The following is a 25,218-nucleotide window of genomic DNA, read 5'->3' as shown; positions in this document are numbered from 1 at the left end:
CAGTTCCTCTCCCAGTCCCTGTGCCCTCCAAAAAAGCTGTAAAGAAGCTTTGTTTGAGCCCTTTGTACTCCCCCTGGGTCACTCTTTGCTCTGCAAAGGACTGGGAACAGAGCCTGGGCTGGTACAGCCCAGCAAGCCAGGGGCTGCCCCACTGCAGTGGGCCAGGAAAGCCACGAGCGTATGGAAAGAGGCCCTGGGAAGAGAGTGAAGAACTGCAAGTTAGAGAAGAAAAAGGAGGAAAAACGCTGCTGCTGGCTAAGTATCTTCATTCAGAAGTTATTACTTTGTAAATACAGCTCCTGCTCCTACTATATTTTTGCCCCTTGGCATCACAGAGGAGCTATAAATATAGCTACCGATTATGCCAAAGTCTGGGGAAGGTGCTGCAGCGTGCCTTAAAATGTGGGTTGGCACTTGTGGCGTGCAGAACAAGAATGTGCTGTTCCTCTACGCAGGTCTTAACATTTCAGGCCAGACAGAGGCAACAAATGCCCACAGACCATTTTATCATCAGGAGAGACAAGCAGGACCTCATCTACATGCCTGCAGCCCCAGAATGTCTTTCCATTAACATTTCCAGTATGCAAACCGCAAAAGAACATTTTCATCCTTGGAACACCACTGCAGCAGGAGACTCTGTCCCCAGGAGGGATGTCCAGGCTGGGCTTACAGCACTGCCCAACCCTGAGCACAGCTTGTTTTCCTTCTCGGTGCAGGAGAAGGTAGGCAGCGAGGGGCCAGATCCTCCTGTTCAACCTCCAGAACATCTACGCAGTTCAGTGTTGCTTGAATCAAATGCCAGCCCTGCCAGGGGAACGGGGACCACAGAGGCATTTTGGAGCAGTTCAGTGGTTTACCACTAGGCAGCTCGCGGGTAAGAATATACCTGTAAATACCATGGGCAGAAAAATGGGCTTTTGTGTGTACGTGTGTGTGCAGTAGGTTGACACTGATAATGCTGTCTGGATCTGCAACTGTCTAGACAATGGGAAAATTAGCATCATGAAACTGGATAGTTTTGCGAGATGCCCGGCCAAATATCTGGGAAATATTTTTGTAATGGTTCTCCTCAGAGGGAGATATGAGCCTGAGCCGTCCATTAGAGATGCAGATCTTTTGTCTCGCATTCCGGTGAAGGACAGAGGGGTTTTACTGAGCCCGCCGGGCCTCATCTGCCATGCTCTTCAGCCAGATGCCAAGTGCTGCTGTGGAGGAAAATAAGCCCACAGCACAAGCATGGCAAATGAGCTTTGCACAGGCTGGAGCTGCCGCCTTTCTGGCACGGAAAAGGAATTTCACCCTAAGAACTAGAGGTTAGGACTCCACGAACAGTGGTTTACCTCTGGAGACAAACAACCGGAGGCCAGCATCTCCCAGCCTGTTCTACAGCCTACGGTGAAGTCTGAAAGATTTCTAGGGTGCAGGGTTTAACTGCTGCTCAGTTAAACTGAAACTACCATTCCAGTTTTCTTTTTTTTCAAAGATCAACAACCAAACTACAAACTAAACAAAACAACAACCTCCCTCCTGCCAGAAAAAACAACAACCTACATGAACCAAACCACCAAACCCCACTTTGTACTGCTCTTATAGCTCGTGGCCAGCTGCAAAGATCGACTTGGGTCTAAATTCTAGTTCTGCCCTCCCCTCAAAAAAAGCTTTCTCTCTAGTTCTGCACTCCAGCAAACACAATGCTTGTAGGATGATGACATCTAGATACAAGAAGACTGAAAGGAACAATATACAGTTGATGAAAAAAATGTTCCAAAGCACATGCTCTATTAATGACATGGGACAGTATATCAACACCTTCCATTGCTTCGCTGAAAAGCTTCACAAAGGGCAGGGGAGACCAGACAACAGGCACCTCATCTTTTCTGAGTAAAGATGTTATCTTCCCTGGAAGGAAAGAGCTGTCAATTCATCTAAGGACAGCAAAGCTTAAGCAGCAGCTCAGTATTATTGATGATTGTCGGCCAGGGAACCTTTGGCTTGGTTTAGCTTGTGGGAAGCCTTGAAAAACTGCTCTGAGCTTTCAGTGGATGTGTTAGAGAAATTAACAGAATAATATTTGGTGTGTGTGCTTAGATGCCTCAAAATCCATAGCTACTTTAGGCAGAAAGCTCTAAGCTCCTTGACTAGCCCTGATTTTGGATGAAGTGCCCCCAGTACGGTGACACACGTGATGCAGAGCAGCGCCTCACAAACACAGCCTGGATGCACAAGCCAGGCCAGAAGCAAACCAGGTAAATAAATTTTGGTGCTGAATTGGTTTGCAATATTTGGGATTAGCTCAATGGATTGAAAGTGTTATACTCTACCAATACTGACTGAAGGGAAACATCTTATTTGTGTTTTCTTGACAGAAAAAATAAAATAGTTGCTACAGCAACAAAAATCCCAGGGAAAGGAGAGGCAAAGATTAGCCCTATATGCTCAGGATTTTAAACAGGAGGGTAATTTTGCTCTGGAGATGAGTGCAGAAGCAGTTCAAATAAAAGCCTCTGTCCGCCCCCTTTTATGTCAGAGGAAGATAGTAATTAATACCCTTCAGATACTATTGAGAGAATTTCTTACCTATGGCAAAATAATGGCAGCAGAAAGTTTACATTTTTGTGCTGCGGATTCTGTTGTTGTTTGACTTTTCTGAGCTATTTCCTTGTTCCCATCCATCACTATCCACCCATGATGGATAGTTTTATTTTCCCCCCTCCCATTTTTGTAGAACTAATCTTTTGAGTTCTGTGAAGTTGATCTTGGCTCATGGCACACACCCCACATCTGTTTTCCTAGGCCTTACCATCTGACTCAGAATGATTGCATTTTAACTTCATCTCCCCACTGCTACCGTCAAGTTCCAAAACAAAACTCCATGCTCCCACCACCACCAAGGCACACCCGGTGTCCCCTCACCCCCTGGTACCGAGCATCAAAAGGTCACTGTAAGAATGTCGACTGCTTATTTATTATTATTTAACATGATACAGTGTGAACTGACAGCACAGGTTAAATACAGATATTCTGTATGAGTGCATTTTCAAAGCTCTCCTTTTGGTCCTTATCCAAGATCCTCTGAAAGCCCATCATTAAAGATAAGCGCACACAGACCAGTGGGTCGTGACATTCTTAAATAGGTCATGTTGGTTTTGTTACCTTTGAAAATCAAGGTCTGAGAAACTGCCCATCCCTGTTCTTGAGCAAACCAAGAGCCTGACTTTGGACTGAAGAGCTCACTGCTGCAGGGCCCAAAGTGACCAGGGACTTGGCAGAACCATCCCCAGGCGCTGCAAGAGACACCAAACGTACAGGTGGAAGGTACTTTGGTCTCTCAAGATTCAAGTTTTCCCAAATGGAAACTTTTAAAACTATTAACCCCCTTTGAAAGCATAAGCTCTTAGCACCTTGCTGCATTTCAATTAGATTGATTAGAAGGGAAAAATGCTGAGTTCAGTACGGCAACGTCTACATTAGAGATGGGATACGCTCAAGCAAGAGCACGTCTGCTGGGCACGTAGTCAGAAAAGCTCTGCTGGAACTGCAGATTCATGACCTTCAGTTAAATTTGGCTAGGTATATCCGGGCTGGATATGCTTTCTACCATTCTGCATCTGGTAAGACAGTTAATAAATACTTCTTTCAGCATCATCTTTCCTGTGGTATTTTGCTCATTCTAATTTTGCCACTAGGCAGAACTCAGAAATGCAGGAATGTGAAATTAGAGGGGAGGGTTTTGTCCCAAGTGCAGAACACTAAATCTGGAGTGCAGCACACATTTCCTTGGCTGTGGGAGACAAAGCCCAGAAACCAACTGAAAAAAATGGAGGCCATGGGTTAAAGACAACTCCAGGCCAAGGTGACCCCCTTCCCTGGCCCAGCTCTGAACGTGGCAGAGGTCTGACCATCTCTGCTCACTTAAGCCAAAAGCAAGATGGTTACGGAGCTGAAATGGAGACACACATCAAAAACAAGAAAAAAGTGAAGAGAAACTTTAAATGCTGCTATCTGGTAATTATTGTGAAGAATGAACAATGAGGGAAATAGCTTTCACAGGGGCAAAACACTATGATTTGGGAAAAAGGTAAAGTTTTTAAACTCTTAGAGTAAGCTCTCTGGTTGCAATTAGGAAACCTCAGCTCAGTCAGGCATGGAGAGAGCTTCCTTGCCAACGTCCGAGTCTTGTTTTGTCTCGGATAATTCCACACCCTGCTTTTAAGAGACAGCTCATGTTTGATGTTAGTGTGTCAATATATAAAGGTAAATGCTGTCCTGGCATATTCTGACCTTTAAATAAAAAAGGAGGGGGTTAGATTGTTGGGTTTTTTTAACTGGCAGATTTATTGAAGATGATAATTCTTGAGTTCGGGCTGCATGCTTTAAGCCATGTGACATTTGGCATCACACTTCACAGGGATGCCCTCAGAACGCTACGCTGGAAGCAAGGTTTGAAAGCTGGACTAGTAGCAAGGGTCCATCTTTCACATCTGTGATTCTGTGATCTTTCTTGCTTTCAGCCTTTTACTCCTTCTCCAGGCTGCTGGGCTTGCTCTGAGCTCTCCAGCCCACTGCATGTGTCATGGTAGTGTAAGGAGCTAATTAGTTCCTTATAGCTCCTCACCGTATATGAAAGCCTGGGGTAAAGAGAAATCCTTTCCTTAGAGTTATTCCTGCAAGGAGCTGTGTCAATACAAGGAAAACTATCTGGCAGAAGAGCTGCATTTGAATATCTCCCTTTAGATAGGTTCTTGGCTGTGGTAAGGAAGAATTTGGAGAGATGGCAGTCAGACTGACATTTGGATGCATTTTAGTGCAGCAAAACACATCAGGTCCCCTTGGCAGCGAGCCCTCCTCACTTCACCTGGTCCAGGGTTCCTTGTGTCTCCTTGCAGCAGGTGGCCCTTGAAGTCAGGAGAGCTCCAAGCCACGCTGCTACTTGTATGGACTGTTCTGCTCCATCTTACTCATTCCCCTTGAGCCTCTTCCATCCACTCTTTCTCCCCACACCCAAAATAAAGATCCCTATGAAAGCAGGCACACTTTGGAATGACCAAGAGACCCCAAAGCTCCAGACTCCAGAAAAATGGGGTGCAAAGCGAGATCAATGCACTTACAATGGTCACCTGAGTGCAGTGCTACACAAAATACGAAAAGCAAGAGAGCTGAACATTGCTTTTTTAAACTGCAGATGGGCTGCATTAACCACAAAGGAAACTCAGAAAAAGCTAAGGTCTGGAAGTAATAAAAAAACATTTGCATAACATGCATGGTGCATTCAGTGCTAGCAGGAGGTGCTGGATGAAGAGCCCTACAGGCTGGGGACCTTCTTTGTCAACGGGACTGCAAACCCAGAAACTCTGTCCCAAAAGTGGCCTGGGAACACTTCCTCGGGGAAGAAGGTGGGTCAGTCCCTGAGGAACAGGTACCGTTTCACCTTTCAGAGAGTCTACCCAGTTTCCAGGTGACCCCTGCAACGCACGACAACCATTTCTGAGATACCAGAAGTAGATACGCAGAGGAAATTCATACAATCTAAACAACTATAAAAAGTTTTACCTCCTGAACCTGTGCTGGAATCAGGGCACACAAGTGCCCTAAATGGTGGCGGCACAACCTCAGACAGTTTCTGTGTGTCCCTCCCACTTGCTGAGGTTGCAGTAAGTCCCCACTACTCTCTCCTCCAGGCATCAGTCAACTGCTGATGGTTGAGGTCAAGAGAATTCAAACAAAGCCAACCCACAAGTCATACTCATTTATCTACTGTCTCACCCCTTTTTTAATTCAGAGGATGACATGACTAAGAACAGATACATCAGTGCAGGAACAGATAGGGTCATCCAAAGCCACGTCCTCACAATCCTGTTGCCACGTGTGACATCAGGGCACAAACCTTCTCCTTTAACACAAGTAATAAGGGCCTGTGTTTTCTGGAGCAAGGGGAGTGTGGCTGAGGCTCTTCCCTTGCTGACACACCACAGTGCTAAGCTGCTGTGGCAAGCACCAGAAGCAACAAATGTAAAGTCAAAGGCAATATAATGTAAGGAAGGACTGGAGAAACCCAAACTGAGATGTCATAATAACATAAGCCAGAATTCATTACCCTTGTAACCAAAAAGAAACCTATTGAGATGCCAGTTTCCACCCATAAATAGCTACAGTTGAGGCTCTGAGTTTATAAAACGTTGAATGACTTACCATATGTTGCACTGGATGGTTTTGGTCGGAAGTCCGCAAAGGATCAGTTAGACAGCAATTTCTCCTGTTGAGACAAAAACTAAGAGGTAAAAACTGCCTTGCCAAGCCCAGAAGATAAGCACAAAGACACATTGTTTTAAATCAGAGGGGAGCAGAGTGTGCTGGAACACAGAAGGAACAAAGCAAATATAGACTGTTGGGGTGTTTAGACTACTGCCTGTCTGCTTTTTTCCAGGTTGGGTTGAATGCAAAAGCAATTTACAGCCATTTCAGGATTATTGCAGACATGCCAGAGTGTCCCAGCAGCACAGCAAATTGTTTAACCTGGGAAAGGCAGTTCCTTTACAGGTAAAGGTTTCAGGTGTTTACAAGGCAACAAGGAGATGCAGCTTGAACAGTGCAGTAGCGAGGAGCTGGCTCACAACAGCTCGTCCTTGTCCCTGCTGCCCCCCCATGTACTTGCGAGAGAGGAAAATGCTGCTTAAGGACCACATGAACCAAAAGGAACAAGCAGCAGCAGTGCAGAGAGCTCTGTTACGTGCTCCAAATTGCTGAGCGGCTCTGAGCACGGCCATCGTTGGTTCTCTCAATGGATCTTCCTTGCAGAGAAGTGAACTAAACTTTAATGCCGCACTCTCCCCTCAGGATCCAGGGCATCTTCCAGACCCACCCATCACCCCCACACACACTCAGCATCCCCCATTTAGCAGTGGGGCTGGGGTAGCACCATGCAAGGGCAGGTAGAGGTGGTCTCTACTGGTGGTCAGTGCCTGAGTCTCAAGTACCTTCTGCCTTCGCTTCTCCTCCCCTTTCCCTGCGCAGATTGCAGGTTCTCTGGGGCACGGCTTCTCTTTCATCTTCTGCACCCGCAGACATCATCGCATGCCAGTATCAGCCAGCAGAGCGATAGAAGACTCTCCCTGGCAGCAGTTAGTCCCAGTTTACCCCAGCAATAGACCACTGAGGATGTATCCCTAGTATATTTGCCAAGCTTGTTAAAACAAACATGAGCAAGCTCCTTGCGGCAGGTCCCCCGGCTCTGCCTCAGCAGCTCCTGAAGGTCTCAACCCACCAGTTAAAAAGCAGGAGGGGAGCAAACAGCATTTGCTTTGTGTGACATGGAGGGCTGAGAAAACGTGGAAGAGAAATTATCCAAGATAAAAAGCAGTGCAAAAACAGATTAGGAAACTACTGTGCCATGACTATTAATGAAGCGATAGAAAATATCAATCACTCCCTGGCCTCTGAAGCTTGCTGTGAGAGAAGAATTAGGAGATTTTGTGTTCCAAGTACCAGGAAACCACAGGGCCCTGGTGCCTAGTTCTCAAAAGAACACTGTTTGAATCACAGGGAGGAAAGCTGAGTGCTGCAAAGAGAGCCAAAGGCAGAGTTTAAAAATAGCAGCTTTCAGTTTTGTTTCTTTTTTTCTTCTTCTTAAGTCTCTGGATATAGGATCGTGTCAGAGGGTGGATAACGAGAGCAGACCAGCCCCTGTGGAGAGAGTCTTCCTGAGTACAGTACTGCTGGTCAGGGGGTTGTGGGCTGTTCATTTTGCACCCCAGGCAAAGGAATTAGTTTCTCCTGATCCAACTGCCCCCTCCGCCCAAGAGAAGGGCACTGGGGGACTGCAAACTGGGCAGCTTAACCAGCCCATCAGTGCACGCAGGTGCCAGCACAAATGAGCAAAGCTAAGGGCTGGATGGCTGAGCAGGCCTGAACCATCCCCTTCTGGTCACACACAAGGCCAGTTTCTCATAGGATTAAGGACACTTTTTGAAACGCTGTGAGAGGAATGAGATCTGCTGACGTGTTTGCGCTAATGCTCTGGGTTTGTCTGCAGGGAGAAACCGTGTCTGGCTGCTGTAGGCTGGCAAATATGCTAAACCAAAAGAAAGGGTATCCGAGTTCTGATGCCGCTCAGATTTCTCCAGCCCCTCAGATTTTGCACTATGCAGCGCTTGAAAGACCACCAGGCCAGATTCACAGCATCTACCAAAGCAAACTAATGTAAAAGTTGGATGTTGGTACCTTAAACATGCCAAGGACAGAGAGCAGTATCTTCTGAAATGGATAGTAAACCTTTAGGTCATGCAGTAGAGTACCAGTGATGGTTTTAAAGCAGAAATGGGGCAGAGTCTGCTGAAATAAATGAGATCTTCTCATCAGAATAAACTGAAAACCAGGTATGTCTTTAAGTAGCTGATCTTAGAAGGCAAAGCTCCTTCCTTGCGAAGAGGGAGGATGCCCCCTTGGGCCTTTGCTTTGTCTGTGGAAAAAGAAAGGCAGAGCTGATGCTCTGGATAAGGCTGTCTGCATCTGAGTCCCCAGGGAAGTCTCGTTAGCGTTATGACTCATTGCTCAGAGGATGCTCTCAAATCTGGAGAGGAATAATCCACGTAACACAGACAGCAAGTGCAGGGAGCCACATGAAACACCTTCTCTCATTTAGCCAACATACACACAAACCCTTTTCCCACAGCCATCTCAGGGACAAAACAGTCCAACTTTCATTCTCATAAGCTGTGATTCAAATGGAGGGCATGGGGAAGAGAAATACACAGCATTCACAAAAATTCAAGTATGGTTTAAAAGCAAAACACTAGAACTGCTAATTATGCTGACCATGCACTAAAGGAACATTTTAACTTTACAAATATGCAGAAAAATCCCAAACATCTGGAATCTGACGTATTTCCTTGCGCAGAAACTTCCGCTGGAATGCCATCTGTTCTTGCTGCTGTTTCAGATAGGTAGCTGGCACAACCGACCGGACTCCAGTGACCTGTGTGGCACAGAGCTTTTCAGCCCTGCAGCTCCCAAGATGACCTCGGAACCCAGCAGTCATGGGCCAACATACTTGGCTTGTTACACGTACAGACAGTTTAGCAGAAATCTTTTAAAAAGCCATTTCTGTTAGAGCCACACATGTCCTAGAGATGGTCTGAGAGAGATGGAAAGTAACTTGCTCTTGCCATCCTCCAAAGGGACCAATCCAGAAAGTTCTAGGGGCAAGTCTAGTGTTGCCATGTCCTGCCCTCCAAGTTGGCCTGAAAGCTTTTATTATGTGAGAGTCTTTAAGTTACAAGCTCAGTCCAAGTTCATCCAGTGCTCCCTTCCCTCCCATTTACCTTCACAGGTACAAAAAGCTCCTTCAGCCCAGCGTGGGGTTTTCCCTTGCTGAACTCTGAGTGGAGATCACCATGACTGCTGACAAAAGCAGCACACAAATGCCGTATAACGCAACCCTCTCACCAAAGCGCCACTCCAGAGACTTTCTTATAGTTTCTTCACCTAGAAAAGACATGAGCTGACTGGGACACAGCAAAACTGGCATCCTGGTAGAGGGAGGTGTTTCAGAACAGGAGCAGGATTTCATACAGTGTTCCCCTTTTTAAATATAGACACAGCAGCACATTAGAAGAACAGGTATTTTTTTCTTCCAAGAAGAATCCGCAACAGGGAGCATTAAAAAAGCCAGGACCAAGATGAATTAACCTGACCAACTATAGTAAAGTTACTACAAAGTACAGGCAACATGAAGCAGTGCATTTTCTCTTTTGTGGCTGGGAAGACAGATTTTCCATCAAGCTTCTTTTGAAGAACAGTAAGGGAGGGCTCAAAGCAACATCCCGTTCATCTGCTATTGCCCCCTCCTAGCACAGATCCCAGGGCTTTCTTGTACTTCTTAGCCCTCAGCAGTTGTGAAGTACCAATAAATACACATACTCAAGCCTGGGGAGCTGCTGTTTTTCAGCTGAAAGACTTCAGAAGGTTTCACAAAGGCCAAAATGAAAAGGCATTTGGATGTTTCCTAGACAAAATCTTGTTGTTTCCATTCTGCAGGAAGTGCTGACGCTTTGAAGACAACCAACCAACCGACCGCACTCTGAGAAACAGCACCAGACATCTTTGAGTTGGTCTCTGCCAACGCTTTGACCTCGCCACAGCGACCGGCCAGGACTTGCTGGAAAGCTCTCAATACTTGGGAAAAACGTGGCACCGTTCTGCCATCTCCCATCCAAAGTAATACATGAGCACATTGTACTTCTGGGACAATTCTGGCTGTGGCTGCATTTTGGGGCTATAAATGCAGACAGCAGTGGAGGGGAGCACACGAGAAGAGCACTGGAAAGCTGGCCGTAATGATGGATGCTATTTTTTCCAGAGTCCAATGTAGCTGCTACAAGGAACAAGCCATGCACAAAGAATGCAGCACCATGCTCATACTTCCCGAGCACACCCTGGATTGAAATCCCAATAGCTCATAACCCCAGGGCAAGATGTTGCATCCCTCTCCTGAGGCTGAAAGGAAAAAGGCTTTTCAAGGAAGCGGCACTTTGGTTTTCCTTGCAACTTCGTTGTGTATCTGAACCTCAGTCAAGGACCAGACTGAAGTAGCCTTACATATTCTGATCAGAAATCCTCCATAAACAGTCCTACCGAAGCTACAGATTTTTCTATGAGTTGAGGTTTGCTCAGACTCTTGCTGCCAAACTGCCAGCTTTCTAATGTCGTCTGTGGCAAATATAAGGTGAGCAGTTGCTCCTAGCATCTAAAAAAAAAATCTCAGTCTGTGATCTTAGATGGAATTTTGAACCTTTCAAATTAAATGCTTGTGATTGGCCAGGGAGATCATGCAAATCATGTTTCTATCCCTAGACTGGATAAGAAATTCGAGCATAAATTTGCCAGGTGATGTAAACTGTGTTTTCAACATGTACACGCATTCAGATTAGTTCTCTGCTCACCAGCAGTAAAATTTGCTATAAAACTCCATCATCAGGTGATTTGTGATCCAAATCCCTGAAATCTTACCCAAGAGGATTGTCTGTTGCTCGGACCTACAGAACGAGACAAAACCACTGCAAAGAGCTCATTTCATGATCCCTGCACCGACTATGTTTGATCAGCATTAAGGCCTTAGTGTTGGGCACTGCAAGGCAGCCCCTGTCCTCAGGAGTTTGAGGTCTAAGCTGACAAAGCAGAGAATAGTCCTGAATTGCCTTTTCTTATGCCAGAATATTTTAGATGAATAAAACTACAGGTTTTGGCATGCAGTAGCCAGCTTTGAACAATTTGCTTTGTATCTACCCAGACTGCTTAAAAGATCGCAGGGTGAATTCATCCAATTGATTTTCATTTTGGAAGAATCCCAGGTCTCTGATTTAACTCCCGTTTTCAATTGCACATTATGAGTATGCCAGACAAATATCCATCCATCACCTCTAGCAGATCCTCTGGGAGTTCACATTAATGTCAGTGCAGCTCAGGCACCTTCTGCCCTTGTTTCTAAAGAAACTCAGGACCACGTGGCCACCAGAAGCCAAATGAGCCACAAAACTTCACACGCACGCAGGAACAAGCCTGAGTTATCACAGTTACGACTTGACGTGGTCCACACCCGGACTCCTAACATGCTCTGGAGCCCCGTGTGCCTCCCTTGGGAACACAGAACAGTTGCTCATATCTAATCTCTGCCTCAGGTTTAGTGAGGAATTTTCTCTCTGCACTTCAGGTGGAACAATATTTTAAGCAAATCTATTGCAGCCTGATGGCTGCAGAGGCAAATTAAGGGAAGACATCCAGTAGCTGGAAATAAAGCTCCATTCCATTATATTAAATATTAAGCTTAGTGTAGTAAGCCAGACAAATGCATACTGAATTAATAATGTTATTTATTCCATTTAGTGGGGTATGGAGGACACTTAATCACTACAGCATTTTAGATCAAAGCTGGCATCAACAGCTCAGCTCTAAGAGTATTTTATGTACAACATAGAGGTGGATTGAGTAGCTGGAAGTGAAGAGAGTGTGAATGTGTGAAATACAGCAGATTTGGTAACAATAAAGTCACATGGCCTTGATTGTTCATTTCAATACTACTGCACCAGCAACACTTTGTCTTAAGAAAGCATAAGCAAGTCCCCAAAGATAAGCTTGGGTTAGAGCTTGTGTAGGATCTGGAGGCACTTCTTTTTTGTAAGAGATTTATTATCTTTAAAGCAAATTTTAAAAGTATTTACTGAACCAAACCAAGAATACGCCATGGAGAATTTGGAAGCTCTTTCTTTTTGGCAAAGTGTAAATAAAACATTAAAAAGATCTGAAGATGAAAAAAACATACTGAACCAACTGCCCAAAAGCAATTTGAATTGTTTTTTCTTTTAAACCTGGAGTGGTCAACTGTATTTCCAGACTTCAATACTGAAAAGTGAAGATTTTTTTGCAGGAAGTTTGAGCAGTAGGAACCCTACCTTTTGAAATATAGGGATTAAAATAGTAAAGATCTACAATAGGACACCCAATGCATCTCTCCTCTCATTCTTTCATTTTTCTGCTTCCTAATTTTGGGCTGTCTGATTGCCATCTTTTATAACCATTCAAAGAAATGGCTCCCCAGGCATCACGCAAGAATCAGCATTTCCCCCCATCACTCAGCAGGAACACCCTATCACTACTTAGGTACATTTCCCAATACTAATCACTTCCAATTGCTGTGGGTTCTAAAATTCAGTCTACCGGAGAAAGAAATAACTGATCTGCCATTTCCTGCAAGTCCGATTTCCATGGCTTTCATGGAGCAATTTCATTGACTCCACAGGAGCCTATCTGGATTTACACCTGTGTAAAAATGAGGCAAGAAAGCCTGACCCTTGGTGTGGAATATCCAGTTCATAAATGTGTTTTGTATCTCCAAGAATCTCCCCATTTACAAAGGTGAACAGCTGTTGCTATAAATCAGACAGTCTTAACCAGCCATTAGAACTTCATCCAGATGATCCGTTAAAAATATACAAAGGCCACGTTTTGGAAATAAAAATCTACCCTTGTCTCCTCAGGGACACCTTCTGTTGGGGAAAAATCTCATAATTCAAAGCTAAAATTAGTTCACGTTAATGCTTTTTCAGGAGAGCCATGATACTCAAGAGTAACATTGCCTTGAAAAGGCCTGTTAGATGACTTAAGGGATGCTAAACATCTGGCAGTTTGGTACATACTGCATTGGAGACATCTAGCGTCTTTTTCAACTTCTCCGTGGGTGTAAAGTCTTCACTATTAGCTCGAATGGCTGTATCTGCTTCAGTTCCCATCAACCATTTTCTCTATTTGAGTAGGAAACACTTGCAAAAGTGTGGAAACAGCTGGCAGAGTTGGCTGTAGCTTGTATTAACAAAACACACTCTTGTTTCTGAACACAGACTGGCCTTTAAGTTCTGACTGCAATTGCCAAGGGCTCTTCAGATGAGACCAAGTCACCCAAGATGTACAAGCTGGCTGTGTTACGGGTTGGCTCTTGGAGCATTCCACGTGCTGACAGGAGGAATAAAGCTTTCTGTAAGCAGAGGGGAGCAGGATGAGCAGCCCCATTTTATTAGCTGGGAAACGGAGACACGGGAAGATTAAATTATTGACCTCCAGTCATTTCCCAGCAAGGGAAAGAGACCCAGATATTGCTTTCTGAGGGAAATGCCCGAATGAAGGCAGGCCAGCACTCAAGTCCTAGTTACACAATACTAACCAGCAGGGTAAGTCCATCCAGGACAGGGCTGCTGGACTGAACGTCCTGCTGTCGGGGACGTGGATCATAGAGATCTGGGGTCACTTTGCCACCCAGCTTCCCAGGGACACTAGGAAGCCCACGTCACCTCCTGCTCATTAAGAACTCCCAGCTCCTTGAGTACGTAGCACATTTTCTGCTCTTGCACATAACAAGAGCATAAAGAAAATACAGCAAAAAGGGGCAGGATGGGTGGTCAGCCCCGCACTGACCACTGAATGAGCACCTGTTCCCAAAGGGGCAGTTTATCTTCATCAAGGTCACTGCTCAGTCCTGAACAGTGAGGCCAGGTAGTGTTGCACTGATCTGTTAGGCTTTGTTGTTTGTCTCTCTAGGGCTACTGGAGTGTCAAACATAACACGAACACAGAAAAACCAACGAAACACAGACAGAGCTCTACCTTGCACCTCCAGGGAGTCACACAAAGTAACAAGCTCAGCTCCTTTCACTCAATTCCTTGTGTTCTTTTGAGACCATGAAAAGGAACTTTATGGAAGGGGTGAAGTATTAACTATGAAAAACTAGACTGAAGTAACCAAGAGCCTAGATTATTTTCTCTTTGATGTATGCTTATGTAAATTCAAATAAATACGTTTAAATGCAACCTTTCTTCAATTCTAGCAGAGCTTATTAAATCTATTTAAGTGAGACAAGCTAGGCTCCATATAACGCCAGGAACTCCCCTGACAGTTTGCCTTCCTACTTAACGTGATACTCTACGATTACACATACCAGAGCCTTTCATTCAATCATTTTGATTTACAAATACTTTTTACGTTTTTTAACGCCCCTGTGGGCAAGCATTAAGAGTCCACTTTATTCAAGAGTAATCAATCGAAGTGCAGAGAGGCAGCCTGTTCTGCTCCAGATCACGCACTGAAATACTAGCAGAGTTTGGAAAACTCCTTCCTTGTCCCTCCTTGGTAGTCACTCAGAAACACGATTTCCATTAACAGCAGATACATTCTCTTAATGCTGGGCCAAATGCTCTGAACAGACATGCAAACTCAGTAGCGAACATGCCATAGGAAGCAAATAGAGACTAACTTTCCCTGGAACCAGCCGCTGTGAGGAGACCCATTACTCTTTCTCTCCTAAATTCACTTACCAAGCAAGCGCTGCTCTCCGTCGTGTGAATCTGTCAGACATTTCCTCCATGTCTCTTTCCAGAGCTGAGTATCTTCTAGGGGAGAAAAAGGTTACTCAATGACATCAGCTCAATCTCATATTTTCTCAGACATCATACAAACTGCACGCTTGCATACGATCTTTCAGAAGGACCAGCAACCTATTGCTCAGGCTCATCTTTTCTTTTTTTAAATTGTTAGGTCTGTTACTTCTGGACTTTTTAATGCTGTTTAATAATATGATTCGCCCCCCTCAGAGCCTGGTTAAGTTCAGTCTTTAGGGCTGGTGGAGCTGAGAGAAAGCAGCCCAGTCTGATCAATCCCAAGAAACTCTCACCAGAACCACCCTCCTCTACTACTGGGCTCCCAGATAGTCTCTGTCACCCCTTAAACACTCAGGAGCACTTCAGCTATTACATGTAGGCTTTAAAAGCGATACCAAAGAAGAGACTCCCCTTCAGACTTAAGTTTTTAAACAAACAGCACACAGCCACGTACCTTCCACACGGGAACCCAGCTCAGACTGACACCTTCACTTCACACCTGCAGGACACGAGCCCTGGGGCTGCAGCACAGCTGGCGCGGGCAGCAGGTGACGCTCATCTAGTGACACAGGCTTTAAAGGAAGGACGAGCCAAAAAGCTCTTTGTGGCAGAGACTAGAGACATCACTGCACGTTTAAGCCAAGTTGTATCTGTGTTTCTTCATGGGCTCTTTGTAAGTGGAGTGTAATTATACACAAGGAAGCCCCTGCCCTCCCTGGGTGTGGAGAGCACCTACAGCTTTGCATGAGAATTACCCATGAGAGACTCCTCAAGAGGCCTCTCTGGAGAGGTCACATTACCTAAATGAGGCCCAGCTGTGCTGGTTTAGGGCCACAGAACACCAACTGCTCCTAAGCATTATAAAAAAATCCACCTACCTTGTCTTTGCTTTGGTTTTATAGTGAGACAGTGACCTGGCTGCAGCAAGGACTGAAGATAAAACCCAAGGTGCAGGTTGCATCTATAGGAAGCGATCCAGGCTGCAGCAGTGAGAGAAACAGCCCTGGAAATGGCTGAGAGCAAACCTTACATCAGCATTTATGTTTGCAGGCTGTTCCTGAAATGTTTTAGTGGGATAAACTGAAAACTGCCATCCCTCCGTGTAAATAAAGGGATTTGTCATAAAGCTAACAGATCCTGCTCTTAAGCAGTTGCCAAGAATATGAAGTGACAATGAGGTGCCTAAGAAAATAACTTCCCCACTGCCTGGGAAAAACCACTCCTAGGACAATAACTTCACAGCTGTGATCGATACAGGCTTTGAAAGAAAAAAGGGGCCTGAAAGACTCTGTGTATGGTCTGAACACGGAGAACAAAGACAACAAATAAAATGGAGGTATTTTTTAAAGGTCTGTGTCTTACCTTCAATTATCAGCTTAAAGAGAAGTTGCTGGAATGGTTGCAGCCAGCCTCTGTGGGAATCCTGCACACCTGGCAAACACAGGGAGCAGGAAACTGGTGCTTGGAGCCTTTTGCCCACCCAGGGGATCATCCTGACAGGTCACATCCATTGTGCACTCCCACAAACTCTTCAGCTGCTGCTCTCTGGCTGCGTCATCACTGCAAAAGGTGATGGGGACTTCTTGTCACATGTCCCCGCAGAGAATTTTTTATTGTCCCCAAAAGGTCGGAGCAGAGAAACACAAGTTGCAACCTCCAAAACCCCAGGGCCGCACGAGAGTTTTGTGGTTCGTTTACACTGAGGCGGGATTTGCCGCCAGGTTTGAACCCCCAACACCTCCCACTGTGGACACACAGCGTTCTCCTGCCACTTCCCCCATCCTTTCCCGTGGGCTCGTGAGAACAAAGAAACTTATGCTTGACAGTTGCTCCACGCAGAATCATTAGGTACGATCGTGGAGTCTAGTGATGGGAACGATTTACCCACTTCTCTGCAGATTGCCCAGCCTGCCAGCTTTTTCTGTTACTGGCTGGAGTGAGTCAGGCAGAAAAAGGTTGCCACTTTTGAAGAGCTCTGTTCTCACAAAACCAAAGTCATGATGGACAGAGAACAAGGAAGTTCAGTTCATGAAGAAATACACTGATTGCTCTTCCCACCTCGTGTCACTCCACCGACTCCAGGGCAATTGCAGCAGCGCTGAAGGTGGACGCATCCATCTGGGGGAAAACAAAGCTTCCTTCAAATCCTCTGTTATTTACTCCAGTCAGCTGTGCTGAGTGTATCAATTCAATCAGCTATTTCCTTAACCATAAAACCAGATGTGCGCTGTCACGGCCCATCTACAGGGACTGAATCCATGCCATTTAGAAAATGCAGAACAAAAATAAAAAATCCCAAGAAAGCTGAGATATTCTGATGTTTGGAGCTCTCAGAGTCTCCTAGGTAAATTGTTTTTCTTTTGAGTCCCATTTATTTTTGTTACCTCCAAAGAAATGCTGTTTTAGCCACATTTCTTGGAAACACTGTTGAGATCTAATGGGTTGTTACTGATGTGAATTCTCAGGGGAGAGGCTGGAAAAAAGAGAGAATGTAGTATTATCTTTGCTTCTGGGCATCAGCAACTTCTGCAGGCAATGTGGTACAGTACATGTCATTCCTTGCGAAGCCAATTAATTACCTTGGTCCCTAATGAGAAGAACTATTCTGCCTAAAAACCCGCTGCAGCCCTTTGGGGTTATGCTAGCTTCTGGGCATCTGGGTAGTTGTGTGAATGAGGGAAGTTGTATTGGTCAGTTTTCCACTGTTTCTTCTGAGACCACATTCTGTTGTTTTCCACTGTATTTCTTATGGACTTTGCCACTGGAGGCAGGTCCGTGCACCAGCTCCTCTTTGCAAAGACTCACCTAGGAAACATGGCCTGGCTTCATCTTGGCTTTGCATACCAGCTACCAGGTGAGCCTAAGGACTGTGATGAGTCCTCCATCTGCTGGGTCTTTACTACAAAGGATGCTGCAGGTGATGCAGGTGGGGTCCACAACTCCGCAGCCTCGCAACCCGCAGAGCCTGCCCGTATGCGGCTCTCGCTGGGATGAAGACTCGGGGTGAGCAAACATCTGTGCTGTGGCGGCTGTGCCCCACCTGAGCCTGCAGCTACAGAGAGGGTCTTTGTCCAGGAGCGGGCTGGGATTTGCTGGCTGAAGGACGCTTACACAACGCGGCTGTAATATGCTACACGCCAGATTGTAGACATTCCTGGGGCAGCTTTCCAGAATGCAAATGAAATTGGGATGTATGTATAAAATACCGTACACTGTAAGCTCTGAGAGGCCTGGAGATTGCATGGCATTGCCTTTGTGCACATGTAGCCTGAAGGGATTTCTCCAAGCCCAATATCCACATGTGCTGATCCATTTTTGTTCTGTATTGGAGAAATTATCTCATAACTTCATACCTCTCCAAAGCACAAAAACTCATTTCCGATTGCATTGTTCCTTGATTGCCACTGCAAGATAAAATAGCTGTGAAATACCAGAAATACCATGAATAGAGAGGTAACGAGAACATGAGACTAGGCTGTGTTACTTAGGAAGGCCTGAGTAGGCTGCAGAGTCTCCGAGTTGGTCCATCCTGAGGTCCCAGTCACCAGGGTAGGGTCACAAGTGATTCACTGCATAGGGAACTGTTATTTTAGAAAATGAATTATTCAAATTCAGGAATTACTCAATAGCACTCAGGCAAGCCATATCCTAGTGCCTACCTAAACAGTACCTGTCCAACGTACATACCAGCTCTATCTCCAGCTTTGTGCCATTTTAACATTGGAAATAGAAAAACTAGAGGGGAAATAAGGCATCACAGACAACAAACACTCAATAGAGACAAAGTGTAAACTCATCGCTAACAGCTGAGTTCTCTCAGTCCCTAGGGGAAGATTGCTGCCATATAGATGTGGTTTCCTCCGGTGCAAGGTGATACTCCAGGCCTCAAAAGAGTCTGTGGGGGTCTTTCTGTTGATGCAATGGTAATGTCTTTGTGTAATTGAGCACCACTAATTAAAACCAAAAGTAAGAGAATATTTTCCAAGGATGACTTGCTATTTTTCCCCCCTTAAGAGAGCTGTCTGACATCTGAAGAATGGAGTTTGGTGAGGGCTCAGGCATGGGCACATACCTAAATTAGTCTAGAGGTAGCTTGTGCCCCGTCACAACTGTCATAGTTGCAGAGAGAAATAAGTCAACAAGGGAAGAACAAACTCTGGAAACACATACAACCAAATGTTGGATTTCAAAGCAGGAAAACCTCACATGCACTGTTCTGCTCCTGACCTGTACTTTACACCATACTATTTTGCGTGTTGTTCTTTCTCTTCCCCAGAGCGGGCAGAAACCAGATCTTAAAACATTCACAATGGATTTTCAAATCAATAACATGTGAGACTTTGTCTAAAAGGTAAAGTTGTTGTAAAAATCAATGTCAGAGAGAACGCTTTGCCAATTCAATTAGACTTGTTCCTCTCAAATGGGAAAAAAAAGAAAGAAAAGAAAAAAGAAAAAAAGGTGTGGGCTTATTTCAAGCCCAATGAATGTTTCTTGGATTAACATCCCAATTTTGTAAATGTTCTCAGGGCTTCTTATGCCAGGTCCCCTCAAGGGGTCATAATTAACTCTAAATAGGGTTACCTTGTTTCAGAATCAGTCTAATGTCAAGCAGTGAGTGTTTCTGTCTGTGTCCACAATTCTAGAATAATGTTGCGTCCATTAGATGGCATGAAGGCTTGCCAGAAATGGGAACCACACGTCAAAATTTAAATGCGAAAAAGTGTGATTAGACATGGCAGCTGTCTAGAAAATATTTAGCTATTTCACTGAGTTTTGGGCAAAATACGACTGATTGTACCCATTCCAGTAAAGGCAGAACTAGAAAGGTTCCCATATTACCCTCTGCTTGTCAAGACAAGTTTCATTTTAAGATTGACCCCAAAGAAAACAGCAAGATAAAAGTACAAACAGTTGTTTTCCTGCTGGTTTAGCTGGAGACTTCAAGGAGTTTGTGAATCACTCACCTGAAGTGGCGCAGTGTACAGCACCCCGCCAAGCTGTGGAAACATGGCAGAGAGTGCTGAACGGACTCAGCAAAGCCCCCATCCAGCTGCGCTACCACAGAGGTGCATGAGCCATAATATTGCCTCACTGGTTTGCACCAACCTCTCTCAAGCTACACATGGAGAGAAAGGTTTTTTGGGGGGCAATAACAATCTTTTTGATCTGCATTTGTAGAGGATAGTTCCAAACTGGCATTCGCATTGCTGGAAGCTGCTTTGGTAGAATAATACAGACAAAAATTGTAAGATTCCAGTCTTTGATCTGGACTCACATTTCTGGCCTTGGCTTGGATGTGTCACCTCTGTGCCCTGTGGACAGGAAAGATGGGTCTGCTTGGCTGGGCTGATGTGAGTCCTGCTGTAGTGCTGAGCCTGGAAATCCTGTAACTGCAAAGAGGCAAGAGGCCCAAATGTAGCCGTAGATAACATTGTCAGACACTAACATGCACCCTAATGTACACTACATGCAGTTTAATTCCAGACCCTCCCTCTCTACCAGAAGCAAGACACGGGAATGTCCTTGTACCCACGTATAACGTCACACCCCAGTCCTTGCCAATAGACTGCCAATAATCTCCCCATAGCTGAAAGAACATGATGAGCAATTAAATACCAACACCAGCAATTCAGGTGCAAAGCCAAACTCTGAATGACCCTGTCTTCTCTCATATGACAGAAATCTCTTATATACACCAAATACAAAATTAGTTAGAGGAACACCCTGGAAATCTGTACTTGGTTATCTTGAAGCTAAACCATGCCAGGAATTTGGGTAAGTTTTTGCTTAAAGACTATCATTATTGGCACTTGATCAGATACAGATAAGTTAGGTTTCCAGCTTGTAAAGAGAATAATGCAAAAGGAATTGGAATAGATTAATTTCACATGTTTCATTTCAGGACAGGTAGTTTTTTTAAGCACTAAAGAAACATTAATATAAATCTGTGTTATAATAGCACTGTAATTTATAAGACAGTTTTAAAGCTTCCAGTCCATGAGGTTTTGCATTATTTAGAAGGTTTTTTTCAATATGGTATCAAGTGGATAAGGTTCAGAAGTTGTTGAGTGTGCATTTATTACTGGTTTTACCAACTACTTGATTACATTCCTTGGTTTGTCCCTTAACAGAAGAATGGAGTTCAAAGGTATATGTTTTGACTTTTTAAGGCTCTCATTTCTAATGCTGTTTTCAATAAATGTGAGCGTAATAGCAAACTCAAACACAACTATGGCTTGTCCATGCCTCTCCACAGAGTGCTTGCACTGACACTTTTACTGTCCCTACAGACAAAAGGACTAAAGGCAGAAGCACTCCTTGCATTTCACAAGGTGAAGTGTGATGGGAGGTTCAATGCTTTAACCCAGCTCCCGTGAGTACCTTTTGTAAAGAGCGGAATAGAACCTTGGAATCCTGTCAGCCTTGATCCACATCCTTAAACATGTCATCTGTTGCACAAGAATGACAGAGATGGGTCTCCTTGGAGGAAGAGTGGTTGTTCTGTGCAGATGTTCCTGACAGGACAGCAGCTATCCTGTCTCTGTACGGTTCCATAGCTGGCTTGCAGGGGATGTCTATGAAGTATGAAGCTGCTGTTTTCCTGCTGTGGAAGAGGACGGCAGCTGTGAGCACAAAGCAGAAATCGGGAAGTGGATAAATGCATATGACCTTGAAAAACAACAGTTGAATGCAGTGGTTTCCAGAGGAGGGTACGAAGAGTACAGGAGCATGTTTTGAAAGGATGTGGCTATTTGGAGTAATGTGATAGATTCTGAAGGGAAAACAGCTTTGCATTTTGGAATAGATGTCAAAAACCAGCTCAGACAGCAATAATTGCTATTGGCACAGCTAATCACACAGGACTGTGAATTTCTCCAGATCCTGAGCTCAGCTTAAACACCATAGAAAGAACATCAGTGCAAAGTTGGAGAATAAAACAACCTGCAAGGAATGGTCAGATCTGTAGCATGAGAGGCTTGGCAAGATGAGAGATCAGGGAGCAGAGGTGTGCTACAGCTGTTGGTGTTTCACGGGGGTTTGTGCTAAACCTCCTACATTACAATTGTATTGCAGAGGAGGTTGGGACTATCACTGCAAATCTAGTGCCTGGAGGAAAAAAGGTGGCAGGTCCTGGAAAACAGAGTATGCTGGCAAAGAAAAAACAGCATCTAAGATGCTAGTAACAACCTGTTTGTGATTGCTTCTTCCTGGAGGAACCACTTCAGGGAAATTCGTGTTCATGACTGATGCCTTACAGACCATGTGCAGGTCAGACTCCCTCCAGCGCCTCATTTTCCTGTGCTGAAACTGCCACACTAACACACTTCTCATTGGGATACAGAGGACAACTGATGTTGGTAAAAAACTTCGGAATCTGCAGAACATTTCTATGGAATGGAATTATATCACCAGGATTTATGATGAAAACCTCAGTAGGCAAAGCATGTTGCAGGACACAACCCTCAGAACATCCCCAATGATCTCTGCTTATGCTGTAGAAGCAATAAAATACTTTAAAAATACTGCATGGACAATAAATAAAACCAGTTGTCAAAGTGCAGACCAACAGATCAGCTGGAAACACTCCAAAAATATCACAGTGCTTTTAAGCTATTGTCTTTTCTGTTAAAAAGGCATCATATCTGGTTTGTTACCTAAAATGTCGCTACACAAGGGGAAAGAGGTATTAAAAATCTTCCAGACATTAAAGTATTAAAACATGCTGTAGTTTTATTACGGAAGAAATGCACAATGGGGAGAGAATATCCTTGCAGTATCTTTTCACAAATTAACTGTCAGCCCTGAAAGCCATTTCCTTCCAAAAGCCTGGACTGATCTTACGTCTGATCTCATGAAAACAGCCACAAAGTCTGACTTACCAAGATGACTCCACTGGCTTTAAGCCTCAATGAATAACATAACCCTAAAAATAGTGTTAGTCTATAAAATCTAAACAAAGTTTGATCTAAATACAGTTTTGCAAGTAAAAATGAAAATACTGAGTTCTCCATTAGGAAAACACATATAACAAACCCACTTGGGAAAATCTGGATACCATGAACTTTGTGGATATCAGTATGAAAGGCAAGCTTTTTTTAGAATATGATTTCATTTTTACTGATTGTCAAAAAAATGAGAAGTTCCTTCCACAAGCTGACGGGAGAATCCTATTGGGACCTGGCTGTGGATACTGGGATTGATTCGCTCTTGTGACTTGTTGTAACTGAGCTACTCCTGCATGGTGCTGGTATTTCTCTCCTCAGATACCCCTGTGAGCCAGACTGTGCTGCCATTTATATTTTAAAGATGGGGAACAAAGGCAAACAGGAGTAAAGGGCCAGATTTCTAACTGCACTTGTTTATGGAGATAAAATGATTTGCTGAAAACAGCTCGAACATGCCTAGACAGGGCTTGATTTCCTTCCAGCCAGCTCAAAGGGGAGGTTCCCAAATAGTATAAAATACGACACCTGAATGCTGTGATGAAAGGTCAGAGTCATCTGTTGCAGAATCTGCTGGCTGCTGTGACCCCAACGGCTCCCTGTGCTCATCCTCACAATGACCTTGGAGTCATCAGCAAACCACATGGACTGGCTGCAGTTCACTCTGGCCTCAAGATTGCGAATGATGCAGCTTGTAAAATGCAACAATAAGGACGCCATCGACATCTGTTCCAGTCCATTCACATGTCAACAACCACACCACATGGGAAGGTGTTCCGAATGCCTAGCAAATGGTTTCTGCATAGTTTTGGGAGGAGTCTAGCTTTTCAGGTTAGTCCCTGTGAACTCTGAAGATTACTTAATAGATCAGGGAGTTTCTGCCAAAGGAACTCTGCTTCTGCTCTGTATGAAGATTGATGAAACTTTTAGACATTCCCGTGATGACTTTCTGAACTGCCTTTTAATAAAACAGACAACAAACCCCAACACAAACCCAGTGCCACTCTTCTGGTGGTAACAGTGCTTAGAGCCCTTAGGAGAGACTGTCCAGAGGTGCAATTACTCAAGGCGAATCTGGACTGATTCTTATTTCATGTTTCTCTCAGTTTATGTTTGAACCCAGACTTGGGATAAGGCCAAGAGCTCTTGAAGTCATCCCACGCTGTAGTCTCGGACACAAACCCAAGAGGTGCAGAGCATCCCCACACTGACTGTATTCCTGCACAGCAGATCCCTCAGTGAGACTGCAAGCTCCCAGCAGACGGGGCTTTGCGGGTGCCAACCAAGTGAGCAGCCTTTAAAAATACAGGCTTTCAAATATGATTAAAAGGCCAGGTAGTCTCTAAGCCAGAAGAGAATAATCTCTCTGTGTCTGGGAAGTCCTTTCCTTTCCAGCGGCTGTACTGGCTGTTGCGGCCAAGCCAGAATGAAAGATGCTTTGCCTGACTTTCAGTGTTTACTCTCGCAGGAAGCCCAGTATCCTGTCTGGCTGGCGGTATGCTCACCACCTGACTCCAGCACGCTCCAAACAGCAAAGGCTTTTTACCCAACTGGAATGCGCTGCAGTACAAATGCCGGGAATAAAATAAGCAAGAAGGGCCGCTCTATTAGCTGGGAGGTCAGTGCAGTGTTTGCTTAAGGTTTAGCATTGAATTGGGCTCTTTCTGCTGCAGCTGGGCAGAGGAATGCCACTGCGTGTCTGCGCCCTTAGTGACCAACGCAATGGGGACCTAGAGACCTTGTGGTACTGCTGGTCCTACAGCCTTCAGCCGGTCGTGAAGGTGGCTACTAAAGAAAGGAGCCAGGTCCAGATTGTCAAAGGGAGCTAAGATCTGCCTCACTCTGTAAGGCAACAGACGGTGAGTGTGTCTCCAGAAATGGTCCTTCCGATCGACATTTCTGTGATTCTGTGGTGTAACACCACGAGGAACAAAAGCAGTTCCTCCACCCTTGCAGTTGGTACTGATGTGTCTGGCAGTACGCAGTGCCTAGGCCTAGGTCCACCATTCACACTACGCTGATAGACTGGAAAAAGCTCAGACAAGAGCCATGGGTTGAATTAAAAGGTTACAAAACAGGTTTTAAGCAGAAGCATCCAATACTGCTATTTATTCTTCTTGTTACAGAGTGATCTTGTGTTCTGCTGAAGCAACAGTTTGGGGAACAAAGCTGGCCATAGGCTTCTCATTCTGTCAGACAAAAGGTATCATGAGATTTGGTGGCTGGAGGTTGAAGTGAGAATTTAGAGTAGCAGTAAACTGAAAATTTCTAACAACTGGAACAATTTATTAATGTAGCAATCAAGTCTTTGCAACTGGCAACCTCTGAAGCAAGACTGGATTCCTTTCTCAAACACA

General features: G+C 44.8%; 1 protein-coding gene across 11 annotated transcripts in view; it reads right to left on the bottom strand.

The window, feature by feature from the left end:
- The window catches only part of CCDC92 (coiled-coil domain containing 92), an 84,212-nt gene that overhangs the window by 46,008 nt on the left and 12,986 nt on the right, over nucleotides 1–25,218 (bottom strand). For 4 of the 11 annotated variants that reach the window (XR_014185438.1, XM_082065841.1, XM_082065844.1 and 1 more), the window contains 6 exons: nucleotides 22,107–22,306; nucleotides 21,300–21,541; nucleotides 20,194–20,308; nucleotides 16,281–16,478; nucleotides 14,856–14,930; nucleotides 6,190–6,253 (listed from right to left, as the gene is read on the bottom strand). The gene's annotated coding sequence lies outside the window, so the exon portion shown is untranslated. Of the gene's footprint in view, nucleotides 1–6,189; nucleotides 6,254–14,855; nucleotides 14,931–15,796; nucleotides 15,917–16,280; nucleotides 19,078–20,193; nucleotides 20,309–21,299; nucleotides 21,542–22,106; nucleotides 22,307–25,218 lie in introns of those variants that run through there. The other 7 variants (XM_082065837.1, XM_082065840.1, XM_082065839.1 and 4 more) reach the window with 7 other exon arrangements.

The sequence above is a fragment of the Streptopelia decaocto genome (genome assembly GCF_964273445.1).
Source record: "Streptopelia decaocto genome assembly, chromosome: 15".
Lineage (NCBI taxonomy): Eukaryota > Metazoa > Chordata > Aves > Columbiformes > Columbidae > Streptopelia > Streptopelia decaocto.
This window is presented reverse-complemented; position numbering and strand designations above follow the sequence as displayed.